Source organism: Amia ocellicauda, unplaced genomic scaffold (genome assembly GCF_036373705.1).
Source record: "Amia ocellicauda isolate fAmiCal2 unplaced genomic scaffold, fAmiCal2.hap1 HAP1_SCAFFOLD_260, whole genome shotgun sequence".
Taxonomy (NCBI): Eukaryota; Metazoa; Chordata; class Actinopteri; order Amiiformes; family Amiidae; genus Amia; species Amia ocellicauda.
Window position 1 is genome coordinate 25,001 of NW_027102824.1, and position 15,000 is coordinate 40,000.

Consider the following 15,000-nt stretch of genomic DNA (forward strand, 5'->3'; position numbering starts at 1 on the left):
TGGCTGATAGCTGGGAGCCCCCTGAGCACTGCCCCGGTGTTAGTTTTCGGAGAAATGCCCCCGTTGATTTGTTATGATTTTTTTTCCGCCGGCCGCCTGGTCGCCCTAATGCAAAGTCAATGGGAGTGAGGAGATAGAAAATTTTTCAAAGTTTTTCACTCGGCCGCCTGGTCCCCTAACTCGAAAATTTTAAAGTGCTCCCATCGGTCCCGGGATAGGGTGGCTGATAGCTGGGAGCCCCCTGAGCACTGCCCCGGTGTTAGTTTTCGGAGAAATGCCTCCGTTGATTTGTTATGATTTTTTTTCCGCCGGCCGCCTGGTCGCCCTAATGTAAAGTCAATGGGAGTGAGGAGATAGAAAATTTTTCAAAGTTTTTCACCCGGCCACAAACGACTCCAAAACACACTGGGGCTGTGGCTGGGACTCTCACCAGGACTGCCCCCTACTTTATTTATGGATTAAAAAGCATTCTATATTAATTTTTCGATTTTTGGGACCCGGGACGCCTGGTCACCTAACTCCCCTTCTATCCCTATGGGGGGGGACGGGGACATCGAAAACGCTCCCATCGCTGCCGAGGCACGCTGCGGGGACTCTCCCTACCATCGCCCCATGCTTCCTTTGAAGAATATATGACGTTTTTCAATTTTCACCGACATTTGAAAATCAAAACTTCAGAACATTTCATAGTTATTCTCAATGGGTTGTCTAGGGGCACACATCTCTAAACTGGGGGAAATGCTCAAAATGATTAAAAAGAAAAACAATGCCCCCAGACCCGGGGGGCTGATAGCTGGGAGCCCCCTGAGCACAGCCCCGGTGTTAGTTTCTGGAGAAATGCCCCCGTTGATTTGTTATGATTTTTTTTCCGCCGGCCGCCTGGTCGCCCTAATGCAAAGTCAATGGGAGTGAGGAGATAGAATATTTTTCAAAGTTTTTCACTCGGCCGTCTGGTCCCCTGACTCGAAAATTTTAAAGTGCTCCCATCGGTCCCAGGGTAGGGTGGCTGATAGCTGGGAGCCCCCTGAGCACTGCCCCGGTGTTAGTTTCTGGAGAAATGCCCCCGTTGATTTGTTATGATTTTTTTTCCGCCGGCCGCCTGGTCGCCCTAATGCAAAGTCAATGGGAGTGAGGAGATAGAATATTTTTCAAAGTTTTTCACTCGGCCGTCTGGTCCCCTGACTCGAAAATTTTAAAGTGCTCCCATCGGTCCCAGGGTAGGGTGGCTGATAGCTGGGAGCCCCCTGAGCACTGCCCCGGTGTTAGTTTCTGGAGAAATGCCCCCGTTGATTTGTTATGATTTTTTTTCCGCCGGCCGCCTGGTCGCCCTAATGCAAAGTCAATGGGAGTGAGGAGATAGAATATTTTTCAAAGTTTTTCACTCGGCCGTCTGGTCCCCTGACTCGAAAATTTTAAAGTGCTCCCATCGGTCCCAGGGTAGGGTGGCTGATAGCTGGGAGCCCCCTGAGCACTGCCCCGGTGTTAGTTTCTGGAGAAATGCCCCCGTTGATTTGTTATGATTTTTTTTCCGCCGGCCGCCTGGTCGCCCTAATGCAAAGTCAATGGGAGTGAGGAGATAGAATATTTTTCAAAGTTTTTCACTCGGCCGTCTGGTCCCCTGACTCGAAAATTTTAAAGTGCTCCCATCGGTCCCAGGGTAGGGTGGCTGATAGCTGGGAGCCCCCTGAGCACTGCCCCGGTGTTAGTTTCTGGAGAAATGCCCGTTGATTTGTTATGATTTTTTTTCCGCCGGCCGCCTGGTCGCCCTAATGCAAAGTCAATGGGAGTGAGGAGATAGAATATTTTTCAAAGTTTTTCACTCGGCCGTCTGGTCCCCTGACTCGAAAATTTTAAAGTGCTCCCATCGGTCCCAGGGTAGGGTGGCTGATAGCTGGGAGCCCCCTGAGCACAGCCCCGGTGTTAGTTTCTGGAGAAATGCCCCCGTTGATTTGTTATGATTTTTTTTCCGCCGGCCGCCTGGTCGCCCTAATGCAAAGTCAATGGGAGTGAGGAGATAGAATATTTTTCAAAGTTTTTCACTCGGCCGTCTGGTCCCCTGACTCGAAAATTTTAAAGTGCTCCCATCGGTCCCGGGATAGGGTGGCTGATAGCTGGGAGCCTCCTGAGCACTGCCCCGGTGTTAGTTTCTGGAGAACTGCCCCCGTTGATTTGTTATGATCCGTAGTTGCCGGCCGGCCGCCCGGCATTGCTCTATCGGATGGAGCGTGGGCTGGCTATGGGAGATTTAGCGATTTTCGGAACCGGCCCCGATGGCCCCCCAAACCGGGTGGCCACGAGGTGGGACCCCCCTGAGCACTGCCCCGGTGTTAGTTTTCCGAGAAATGCCCCCGTTGATTTGTTATGATCCGTAGTTGCCGGCCGGCCGCCCGGCATTGCTCTATCGGATGGAGCGTGGGCTGGCTATGGGAGATTTAGCGATTTTCGGAACCGGCCCCGATCGCCCCCCAAACCGGGTGGCCACGAGGTGGGACCCCCCTGAGCACTGCCCCGGTGTTAGTTTTCGGAGAAATGCCCCCGTTGATTTGTTATGATCCGTAGTTGCCGGCCGGCCGCCCGGCATTGCTCTATCGGATGGAGCGTGGGCTGGCTATGGGAGATTTAGCGATTTTCGGAACCGGCCCCGATCGCCCCCCAAACCGGGTGGCCACGAGGTGGGACCCCCCTGAGCACTGCCCCGGTGTTAGTTTTCGGAGAAATGCCCCCGTTGATTTGTTATGATCCGTAGTTGCCGGCCGGCCGCCCGGCATTGCTCTATCGGATGGAGCGTGGGCTGGCTATGGGAGATTTAGCGATTTTCGGAACCGGCCCCGATCGCCCCCCAAACCGGGTGGCCACGAGGTGGGACCCCCCTGAGCACTGCCCCGGTGTTAGTTTTCGGAGAAATGCCCCCGTTGATTTGTTATGATCCGTAGTTGCCGGCCGGCCGCCCGGCATTGCTCTATCGGATGGAGCGTGGGCTGGCTATGGGAGATTTAGCGATTTTCGGAACCGGCCCCGATCGCCCCCCAAACCGGGTGGCCACGAGGTGGGACCCCCCTGAGCACTGCCCCGGTGTTAGTTTTCGGAGAAATGCCCCCGTTGATTTGTTATGATCCGTAGTTGCCGGCCGGCCGCCCGGCATTGCTCTATCGGATGGAGCGTGGGCTGGCTATGGGAGATTTAGCGATTTTCGGAACCGGCCCCGATCGCCCCCCAAACCGGGTGGCCACGAGGTGGGACCCCCCTGAGCACTGCCCCGGTGTTAGTTTTCGGAGAAATGCCCCCGTTGATTTGTTATGATCCGTAGTTGCCGGCCGGCCGCCCGGCATTGCTCTATCGGATGGAGCGTGGGCTGGCTATGGGAGATTTAGCGATTTTCGGAACCGGCCCCGATCGCCCCCCAAACCGGGTGGCCACGAGGTGGGACCCCCCTGAGCACTGCCCCGGTGTTAGTTTTCGGAGAAATGCCCCCGTTGATTTGTTACGATTATTTTTCGCCCAGGCGATGTGCCTTTTCATTTTGTTTTGCACTTTCCTTCATTCCTTGGTGCATGCTACCATCTAACGGACACATTTCGGTACTGCAGTTTGAAAGTAATTTCCCCGTCTAGGGATCTCTCAATGCCCTGGGCTGCGAAAGGAGGGCAAGGACACCCTATGTTCTCATGAGTGCAAAGCCCCCCCGGCTTCAAGGCATTCCAAAAGGAAAACCGGAGACACTGCTGTACACACACACACACACACACACACACACACACACACACACACACACACAGAGAGAGAGAGAGAGAGAGAGAGAGAGAGAGAGATAGAGAGAGAGTAGTCACACAGTGGAATAAACTCCCCAGCGATGTGGTAGAAGCTGAAAGTTGGGGAACATTGTGATGGTCTATATTTCTTGGCAGATAATAAAAGATGCTCTTATCATGCCTCCGTTGATGTGTTATGATCCATAGGTTGCCGGCCGCCCGGCATTGCTCTGATCGGATGGACCGTGGGCTGCCTATGGCAGAGTATGGGCGATTCTTCAGCCGGCCCCGATGGCCCCCCAAACCGGGTGGCCACGAGGTGGGACCCCCCTGAGCACTGCCCCGGTGTTAGTTTTCGGAGAAATGCCCCCGTTGATTTGTTATGATCCGTAGTTGCCGGCCGGCCGCCCGGCATTGCTCTATCGGATGGAGCGTGGGCTGGCTATGGGAGATTTAGCGATTTTCGGAACCGGCCCCGATCGCCCCCCAAACCGGGTGGCCACGAGGTGGGACCCCCCTGAGCACTGCCCCGGTGTTAGTTTTCGGAGAAATGCCCCCGTTGATTTCTTATGATCCGTAGTTGCCGGCCGGCCGCCCGGCATTGCTCTATCGGATGGAGCGTGGGCTGGCTATGGGAGATTTAGCGATTTTCGGAACCGGCCCCGATCGCCCCCCAAACCGGGTGGCCACGAGGTGGGACCCCCCTGAGCACTGCCCCGGTGTTAGTTTTCGGAGAAATGCCCCCGTTGATTTGTTACGATTATTTTTCGCCCAGGCGATGTGCCTTTTCATTTTGTTTTGCACTTTCCTTCATTCCTTGGTGCATGCTGCCATCTAACGGACACATTTCGGTACTGCAGTTTGAAAGTAATTTCCCCGTCTAGGGATCTCTCTCTCGTCTAGGGACACTGCTGTACACACACACACACACACACACACACACACACACACACACACACACACACACACACAGTGAGAGAGAGGGAGAGATAGAGAGAGAGAGAGGTGGAGAGGGAGAGAGAGGTGGAGATAGAGAGATGGAGATAGAGATGGAGATAGAGAGAGATGGAGATAGAGAGAGAGATGGAGATGGAGAGAGAGATGGTGATAGAGAGATAGAGATAGAGAGAGAGATGGTGATAGAGAGATGGAGATAGAGAGAGAGATGGTGATAGAGAGATGGAGATAGAGAGAGAGATGGTGACAGAGAGAGAGTCGTCACACTCTGGAACAAACTCCCCAGAAGCTGAAAGTTGGGGAACATTATGATGATCTTTATTTCTTGGCAGATAATAAATGATGATCTTACAGAGGGCGACTTACAACACCAGTGCAAACATACAGCGAAGGACAAGGCATCAATCGCGACAGAATCCCTTGAGTTAAAGCAGCAGATTCAGAATAACACACGTCAAAACAGACTGGAGACTAAAACGAGCACGAAAGGTGTCGAATATGTGGCCTCCTCTCGCTTGTAAACTCTCTCGTGTTCCTGTCGATGGGGTCGGCGGCTCGGGGCAGCGGCCTAGCAGCAGCAGGCAGGCCACCCGGCTGCCTGGGGCTGACCTCCGGGGCAGGCAGGCAGGCAGACCTCCAGGGCAGGCAGGCAGGCAGGCAGGCAGACCTCCAGGGCTAACAGGCTGACCTCCAGGGCTGGCAGGCTGACCTCCAGGGCTGGAAGGCAGGATGGCAGACCTCCAGGGCAGGCAGGCAGGCAGGCAGGCAGGCAGGCAGACCTCCAGGGCTGGCAGGGAGACCTCCAGGGCTGGCAGGCAGGCAGGCAGGGCTGTGTGGCTGGGGAGGGCAGGCTGGCAGGCAGGTAGGCCGTGCTGCTGCCAGGGCTGGAAGGCTGACCTCCAGGGCAGGCAGGCAGGCAGACCTCCAGGGCAGGCAGGCAGGTAGGCCGTGCTGCTGCCAGGGCTGGCAGGCTGACCTCCAGGGCAGGCAGGCAGGCAGGCAGACCTCCAGGGCTGGCAGGCTGACCTCCAGGGCAGGCAGGCAGGCAGGCAGGCAGACCTCCAGGGCTAACAGGCTGACCTCCAGGGCTGGCAGGCTGACCTCCAGGGCTGGAAGGCAGGATGGCAGACCTCCAGGGCAGGCAGGCAGGCAGGCAGGCAGGCAGGCAGACCTCCAGGGCTGGCAGGGAGACCTCCAGGGCTGGCAGGCAGGCAGGCAGGGCTGTGTGGCTGGGGAGGGCAGGCTGGCAGGCAGGTAGGCCGTGCTGCTGCCAGGGCTGGAAGGCTGACCTCCAGGGCAGGCAGGCAGGCAGACCTCCAGGGCAGGCAGGCAGGTAGGCCGTGCTGCTGCCAGGGCTGGCAGGCTGACCTCCAGGGCAGGCAGGCAGGCAGGCAGACCTCCAGGGCTGGCAGGCTGACCTCCAGGGCAGGCAGGCAGGCAGGCAGGCAGACCTCCAGGGCTAACAGGCTGACCTCCAGGGCTGGCAGGCTGACCTCCAGGGCTGGAAGGCAGGATGGCAGACCTCCAGGGCAGGCAGGCAGGCAGGCAGGCAGGCAGGCAGACCTCCAGGGCTGGCAGGGAGACCTCCAGGGCTGGCAGGCAGGCAGGCAGGGCTGTGTGGCTGGGGAGGGCAGGCTGGCAGGCAGGTAGGCCGTGCTGCTGCCAGGGCTGGAAGGCTGACCTCCAGGGCAGGCAGGCAGGCAGACCTCCAGGGCAGGCAGGCAGGTAGGCCGTGCTGCTGCCAGGGCTGGCAGGCTGACCTCCAGGGCAGGCAGGCAGGCAGGCAGACCTCCAGGGCTGGCAGGCTGACCTCCAGGGCAGGCAGGCAGGCAGGCAGGCAGACCTCCAGGGCTAACAGGCTGACCTCCAGGGCTGGCAGGCTGACCTCCAGGGCTGGAAGGCAGGATGGCAGACCTCCAGGGCAGGCAGGCAGGCAGGCAGGCAGGCAGGCAGACCTCCAGGGCTGGCAGGGAGACCTCCAGGGCTGGCAGGCAGGCAGGCAGGGCTGTGTGGCTGGGGAGGGCAGGCTGGCAGGCAGGTAGGCCGTGCTGCTGCCAGGGCTGGAAGGCTGACCTCCAGGGCAGGCAGGCAGGCAGACCTCCAGGGCAGGCAGGCAGGTAGGCCGTGCTGCTGCCAGGGCTGGCAGGCTGACCTCCAGGGCAGGCAGGCAGGCAGGCAGACCTCCAGGGCTGGCAGGCTGACCTCCAGGGCAGGCAGGCAGGCAGGCAGGCAGACCTCCAGGGCTAACAGGCTGACCTCCAGGGCTGGCAGGCTGACCTCCAGGGCTGGAAGGCAGGATGGCAGACCTCCAGGGCAGGCAGGCAGGCAGGCAGGCAGGCAGGCAGACCTCCAGGGCTGGCAGGGAGACCTCCAGGGCTGGCAGGCAGGCAGGCAGGGCTGTGTGGCTGGGGAGGGCAGGCTGGCAGGCAGGTAGGCCGTGCTGCTGCCAGGGCTGGAAGGCTGACCTCCAGGGCAGGCAGGCAGGCAGACCTCCAGGGCAGGCAGGCAGGTAGGCCGTGCTGCTGCCAGGGCTGGCAGGCTGACCTCCAGGGCAGGCAGGCAGGCAGGCAGACCTCCAGGGCTGGCAGGCTGACCTCCAGGGCAGGCAGGCAGGCAGGCAGGCAGACCTCCAGGGCTAACAGGCTGACCTCCAGGGCTGGCAGGCTGACCTCCAGGGCTGGAAGGCAGGATGGCAGACCTCCAGGGCAGGCAGGCAGGCAGGCAGGCAGGCAGGCAGACCTCCAGGGCTGGCAGGGAGACCTCCAGGGCTGGCAGGCAGGCAGGCAGGGCTGTGTGGCTGGGGAGGGCAGGCTGGCAGGCAGGTAGGCCGTGCTGCTGCCAGGGCTGGAAGGCTGACCTCCAGGGCAGGCAGGCAGGCAGACCTCCAGGGCAGGCAGGCAGGTAGGCCGTGCTGCTGCCAGGGCTGGCAGGCTGACCTCCAGGGCAGGCAGGCAGGCAGGCAGACCTCCAGGGCTGGCAGGCTGACCTCCAGGGCAGGCAGGCAGGCAGGCAGGCAGACCTCCAGGGCTAACAGGCTGACCTCCAGGGCTGGCAGGCTGACCTCCAGGGCTGGAAGGCAGGATGGCAGACCTCCAGGGCAGGCAGGCAGGCAGGCAGGCAGGCAGGCAGACCTCCAGGGCTGGCAGGGAGACCTCCAGGGCTGGCAGGCAGGCAGGCAGGGCTGTGTGGCTGGGGAGGGCAGGCTGGCAGGCAGGTAGGCCGTGCTGCTGCCAGGGCTGGAAGGCTGACCTCCAGGGCAGGCAGGCAGGCAGACCTCCAGGGCAGGCAGGCAGGTAGGCCGTGCTGCTGCCAGGGCTGGCAGGCTGACCTCCAGGGCAGGCAGGCAGGCAGGCAGACCTCCAGGGCTGGCAGGCTGACCTCCAGGGCAGGCAGGCAGGCAGGCAGGCAGACCTCCAGGGCTAACAGGCTGACCTCCAGGGCTGGCAGGCTGACCTCCAGGGCTGGAAGGCAGGATGGCAGACCTCCAGGGCAGGCAGGCAGGCAGGCAGGCAGGCAGGCAGACCTCCAGGGCTGGCAGGGAGACCTCCAGGGCTGGCAGGCAGGCAGGCAGGGCTGTGTGGCTGGGGAGGGCAGGCTGGCAGGCAGGTAGGCCGTGCTGCTGCCAGGGCTGGAAGGCTGACCTCCAGGGCAGGCAGGCAGGCAGACCTCCAGGGCAGGCAGGCAGGTAGGCCGTGCTGCTGCCAGGGCTGGCAGGCTGACCTCCAGGGCAGGCAGGCAGGCAGGCAGACCTCCAGGGCTGGCAGGCTGACCTCCAGGGCAGGCAGGCAGGCAGGCAGGCAGACCTCCAGGGCTAACAGGCTGACCTCCAGGGCTGGCAGGCTGACCTCCAGGGCTGGAAGGCAGGATGGCAGACCTCCAGGGCAGGCAGGCAGGCAGGCAGGCAGGCAGGCAGACCTCCAGGGCTGGCAGGGAGACCTCCAGGGCTGGCAGGCAGGCAGGCAGGGCTGTGTGGCTGGGGAGGGCAGGCTGGCAGGCAGGTAGGCCGTGCTGCTGCCAGGGCTGGAAGGCTGACCTCCAGGGCAGGCAGGCAGGCAGACCTCCAGGGCAGGCAGGCAGGTAGGCCGTGCTGCTGCCAGGGCTGGCAGGCAGACCTCCAGGGCTAACAGGCTGACCTCCAGGGCAGGCAGGCAGACCTCCAGGGCAGGCAGTGCTGCTACCAGGGCTGGATAGCAGACCTCCAGGGCAGGCAGGCAGACCTCCAGGGCAGGCAGGCAGACCTCCAGGGCAGGCAGGCAGACCTCCAGGGCTGGATAGCTGACCTCCAGGGCTAACAGGCAGACCTCCAGGGCTGGCAGGCTGACCTCCAGGGCAGGCAGTGCTGCTGCCAGGGCAGGCAGGCAGACCTCCAGGGCTAACAGGCAGGCAGGCAGACCTCCAGGGCTGGATAGCAGACCTCCAGGGCTAACAGGCTGACCTCCAGGCCAGGCAGTGCTGCTGCCAGGGCAGGCAGGCAGACCTCCAGGGCAGGCAGTGCTGCTACCAGGGCAGGCAGTGCTGCTACCAGGGCTGGAAGGCAGACCTCCAGGGCTAACAGGCAGACCTCCAGGGCAGGCAGGCAGACCTCCAGGGCAGGCAGGCAGACCTCCAGGGCTGGATAGCTGACCTCCAGGGCTAACAGGCAGACCTCCAGGGCTGGCAGGCTGACCTCCAGGGCAGGCAGTGCTGCTGCCAGGGCAGGCAGGCAGACCTCCAGGGCTAACAGGCAGGCAGGCAGACCTCCAGGGCTGGATAGCAGACCTCCAGGGCTAACAGGCAGGCAGGCAGACCTCCAGGGCTGGATAGCAGACCTCCAGGGCTAACAGGCTGACCTCCAGGGCTAACAGGCAGGCAGGCAGACCTCCAGGGCTGGATAGCAGACCTCCAGGGCTAACAGGCTGACCTCCAGGCCAGGCAGTGCTGCTGCCAGGGCAGGCAGGCAGACCTCCAGGGCAGGCAGTGCTGCTACCAGGGCAGGCAGTGCTGCTACCAGGGCTGGAAGGCAGACCTCCAGGGCTAACAGGCAGACCTCCAGGGCAGGCAGGCAGACCTCCAGGGCAGGCAGGCAGACCTCCAGGGCTGGATAGCTGACCTCCAGGGCTAACAGGCAGACCTCCAGGGCTGGCAGGCTGACCTCCAGGGCAGGCAGTGCTGCTGCCAGGGCAGGCAGGCAGACCTCCAGGGCTAACAGGCAGGCAGGCAGACCTCCAGGGCTGGATAGCAGACCTCCAGGGCTAACAGGCAGGCAGGCAGACCTCCAGGGCTAACAGGCAGACCTCCAGGGCAGGCAGGCAGACCTCCAGGGCAGGCAGGCAGACCTCCAGGGCAGGCAGGCAGACCTCCAGGGCTGGATAGCAGACCTCCAGGGCTAACAGGCAGACCTCCAGGGCTGGCAGGCTGACCTCCAGGGCAGGCAGTGCTGCTACCAGGGCAGGCAGTGCTGCTACCAGGGCTGGATAGCTGACCTCCAGGGCTAACAGGCAGACCTCCAGGGCAGGCAGGCAGACCTCCAGGGCAGGCAGTGCTGCTACCAGGGCTGGATAGCAGACCTCCAGGGCTAACAGGCAGACCTCCAGGGCTGGAAGGCAGGCAGTGCTGCTACCAGGGCAGGCAGGCTGTCCTCCAGGGCAGGCAGGCAGACCTCCAGGGCAGGCAGTGCTGCTACCAGGGCTGGATAGCAGACCTCCAGGGCAGGCAGGCAGACCTCCAGGGCTAACAGGCTGACCTCCAGGGCAGGCAGGCAGACCTCCAGGGCAGGCAGTGCTGCTACCAGGGCTGGATAGCAGACCTCCAGGGCAGGCAGGCAGACCTCCAGGGCAGGCAGGCAGACCTCCAGGGCAGGCAGGCAGACCTCCAGGGCTGGATAGCAGACCTCCAGGGCTAACAGGCTGACCTCCAGGGCTAACAGGCAGGCAGGCAGACCTCCAGGGCTGGATAGCAGACCTCCAGGGCTAACAGGCAGGCAGGCAGACCTCCAGGGCTAACAGGCAGACCTCCAGGGCAGGCAGGCAGACCTCCAGGGCAGGCAGGCAGACCTCCAGGGCTGGATAGCAGACCTCCAGGGCTAACAGGCAGACCTCCAGGGCTGGCAGGCTGACCTCCAGGGCAGGCAGTGCTGCTACCAGGGCAGGCAGTGCTGCTACCAGGGCTGGATAGCTGACCTCCAGGGCTAACAGGCAGACCTCCAGGGCAGGCAGGCAGACCTCCAGGGCAGGCAGTGCTGCTACCAGGGCTGGATAGCAGACCTCCAGGGCTAACAGGCAGACCTCCAGGGCTGGAAGGCAGGCAGTGCTGCTACCAGGGCAGGCAGGCTGTCCTCCAGGGCAGGCAGGCAGACCTCCAGGGCAGGCAGTGCTGCTACCAGGGCTGGATAGCAGACCTCCAGGGCAGGCAGGCAGACCTCCAGGGCTAACAGGCTGACCTCCAGGGCAGGCAGGCAGACCTCCAGGGCAGGCAGTGCTGCTACCAGGGCTGGATAGCAGACCTCCAGGGCAGGCAGGCAGACCTCCAGGGCAGGCAGGCAGACCTCCAGGGCAGGCAGGCAGACCTCCAGGGCTGGATAGCAGACCTCCAGGGCTAACAGGCTGACCTCCAGGGCTAACAGGCAGGCAGGCAGACCTCCAGGGCTGGATAGCAGACCTCCAGGGCTAACAGGCAGGCAGGCAGACCTCCAGGGCTAACAGGCAGACCTCCAGGGCAGGCAGGCAGACCTCCAGGGCAGGCAGGCAGACCTCCAGGGCTGGATAGCAGACCTCCAGGGCTAACAGGCAGACCTCCAGGGCTGGCAGGCTGACCTCCAGGGCAGGCAGTGCTGCTACCAGGGCAGGCAGTGCTGCTACCAGGGCTGGATAGCTGACCTCCAGGGCTAACAGGCAGACCTCCAGGGCAGGCAGGCAGACCTCCAGGGCAGGCAGTGCTGCTACCAGGGCTGGATAGCAGACCTCCAGGGCTAACAGGCAGACCTCCAGGGCTGGAAGGCAGGCAGTGCTGCTACCAGGGCAGGCAGGCTGTCCTCCAGGGCAGGCAGGCAGACCTCCAGGGCAGGCAGTGCTGCTACCAGGGCTGGATAGCAGACCTCCAGGGCAGGCAGGCAGACCTCCAGGGCTAACAGGCTGACCTCCAGGGCAGGCAGGCAGACCTCCAGGGCAGGCAGTGCTGCTACCAGGGCTGGATAGCAGACCTCCAGGGCAGGCAGGCAGACCTCCAGGGCAGGCAGGCAGACCTCCAGGGCAGGCAGGCAGACCTCCAGGGCTGGATAGCAGACCTCCAGGGCTAACAGGCTGACCTCCAGGGCTAACAGGCAGGCAGGCAGACCTCCAGGGCTGGATAGCAGACCTCCAGGGCTAACAGGCAGGCAGGCAGACCTCCAGGGCTAACAGGCAGACCTCCAGGGCAGGCAGGCAGACCTCCAGGGCAGGCAGGCAGACCTCCAGGGCTGGATAGCAGACCTCCAGGGCTAACAGGCAGACCTCCAGGGCTGGCAGGCTGACCTCCAGGGCAGGCAGTGCTGCTACCAGGGCAGGCAGTGCTGCTACCAGGGCTGGATAGCTGACCTCCAGGGCTAACAGGCAGACCTCCAGGGCAGGCAGGCAGACCTCCAGGGCAGGCAGTGCTGCTACCAGGGCTGGATAGCAGACCTCCAGGGCTAACAGGCAGACCTCCAGGGCTGGAAGGCAGGCAGTGCTGCTACCAGGGCAGGCAGGCTGTCCTCCAGGGCAGGCAGGCAGACCTCCAGGGCAGGCAGTGCTGCTACCAGGGCTGGATAGCAGACCTCCAGGGCAGGCAGGCAGACCTCCAGGGCTAACAGGCTGACCTCCAGGGCAGGCAGGCAGACCTCCAGGGCAGGCAGTGCTGCTACCAGGGCTGGATAGCAGACCTCCAGGGCAGGCAGGCAGACCTCCAGGGCAGGCAGGCAGACCTCCAGGGCAGGCAGGCAGACCTCCAGGGCTGGATAGCAGACCTCCAGGGCTAACAGGCTGACCTCCAGGGCTAACAGGCAGGCAGGCAGACCTCCAGGGCTGGATAGCAGACCTCCAGGGCTAACAGGCTGACCTCCAGGCCAGGCAGTGCTGCTACCAGGGCAGGCAGGCAGACCTCCAGGGCAGGCAGTGCTGCTGCCAGGGCAGGCAGGCAGACCTCCAGGGCTGGATAGCAGACCTCCAGGGCTAACAGGCAGACCTCCAGGGCTGGATAGCAGACCTCCAGGGCTGGATAGCAGACCTCCAGGGCAGGCAGTGCTGCTACCAGGGCAGGCAGTGCTGCTGCCAGGGCAGGCAGGCAGACCTCCAGGGCAGGCAGTGCTGCTACCAGGGCTGGATAGCAGACCTCCAGGGCTGGATGGCAGGCAGGCAGACCTCCAGGGCTGGATAGCAGACCTCCAGGGCTAACAGGCAGACCTCCAGGGCAGGCAGGCAGACCTCCAGGGCAGGCAGGCAGACCTCCAGGGCTGGATAGCAGACCTCCAGGGCAGGCAGTGCTGCTACCAGGGCTGGATAGCAGACCTCCAGGGCAGGATAGCAGACCTCCAGGGCTGGATGGCAGGCAGGCAGACCTCCAGGGCAGGCAGGCAGACCTCCAGGGCTGGATAGCAGACCTCCAGGGCTAACAGGCAGGCAGGCAGACCTCCAGGGCTGGATAGCAGACCTCCAGGGCTAACAGGCAGGCAGGCAGACCTCCAGGGCTGGATAGCAGACCTCCAGGGCAGGCAGTGCTGCTACCAGGGCAGGCAGTGCTGCTACCAGGGCTGGAAGGCAGACCTCCAGGGCAGGCAGTGCTGCTACCAGGGCTGGATAGCAGACCTCCAGGGCTGGATAGCAGACCTCCAGGGCAGGCAGGCAGACCTCCAGGGCTGGATAGCAGACCTCCAGGGCTGGCAGGCAGGCAGGCAGACCTCCAGGGCTGGATAGCAGACCTCCAGGGCAGGATAGCAGACCTCCAGGGCTGGATGGCAGGCAGGCAGACCTCCAGGGCTGGATAGCAGACCTCCAGGGCTGGCAGGCAGACCTCCAGGGCTGGATAGCAGACCTCCAGGGCTGGCAGGCTGACCTCCAGGGCAGGCAGGCCGGGCCCCCGGTGCTGCATCTCGGCCGCTGCCTGGGGCGGACCGGCCCGGGTGCCCTTGCGCTTTTTCGACACCAGGGGGCAGTTGGGTGCCATTCCGTCCCTCGTGTGGCGAAATGGCGGTACTGCACCTCCGCCTTTTTGCTGGAGAAAGTCCGCAGTCGGGACAATGCGCCACACGGTCCGTCGGCAGGAGGCCCGGGCCCGGGCACAACTCCCCGGTGGGGACGGACGCCGGGCTGGAGCTTCCCTTCAGCACACACACTCACTCACTCACTCACTGACCGACCGACTGACTGCAGGAAAGGCTCCCGGCTCCCAGCGCTCAGTCAGCAGGCCTACTCCTCCCCGGTGGGGACGGACGCCGGGCTGGAGCCTCCCTTCAGCACACACACTCACTCACTGACCGACCGACTGACTGCAGGAAAGGCTCCCGGCTCCCAGCGCTCAGTCAGCAGGCCTACTCCTCCCCGGTGGGGACGGACGCCGGGCTGGAGCCTCCCTTCAGCACACACACTCACTCACTGACCGACCGACTGACTGCAGGAAAGGCTCCCGGCTCCCAGCGCTCAGTCAGCAGGCCTACTCCTCCCCGGTGGGGACGGACGCCGGGCTGGAGCTTTCCTTCAGCACACACACTCACTCACTGACCGACCGACTGACTGCAGGAAAGGCTCCCGGCTCCCAGCGCTCAGTCAGCAGGCCTACTCCTCCCCGGTGGGGACGGACGCCGGGCTGGAGCTTCCCTTCAGCACACACACTCACTCACTGACCGACCGACTGACTGCAGGAAAGGCTCCCGGCTCCCAGCGCTCAGTCAGCAGGCCTACTCCTCCCCGGTGGGGACGGACGCCGGGCTGGAGCTTTCCTCCAGCGCAACACACACTCACTCACTCACTGACCGACCGACTGACTGCAGGAAAGGCTCCCGGCTCCCAGCGCTCAGTCAGCAGGCCTACTCCTCCCCGGTGGGGACGGACGCCGGGCTGGAGCTTTCCTCCAGCGCAACACACACTCACTCACTCACTGACTGACCGACCGACCGACCGACGGCTCCCGGCGCTCAGCCTGCAGGGCTACACCTCCCCGGTGGGTGCGGGCTCCGCGCTGGAGCTTTCCTTCAGCACTCACTGACCGACGGCTCCCGGCGCTCAGCCTGCAGGGCTACACCTCCCCGGTGGGTGCGGGCTCCGCGCTGGAGCTTTCCTTCAGCACTCACTGACCGACGGCTCCCGGC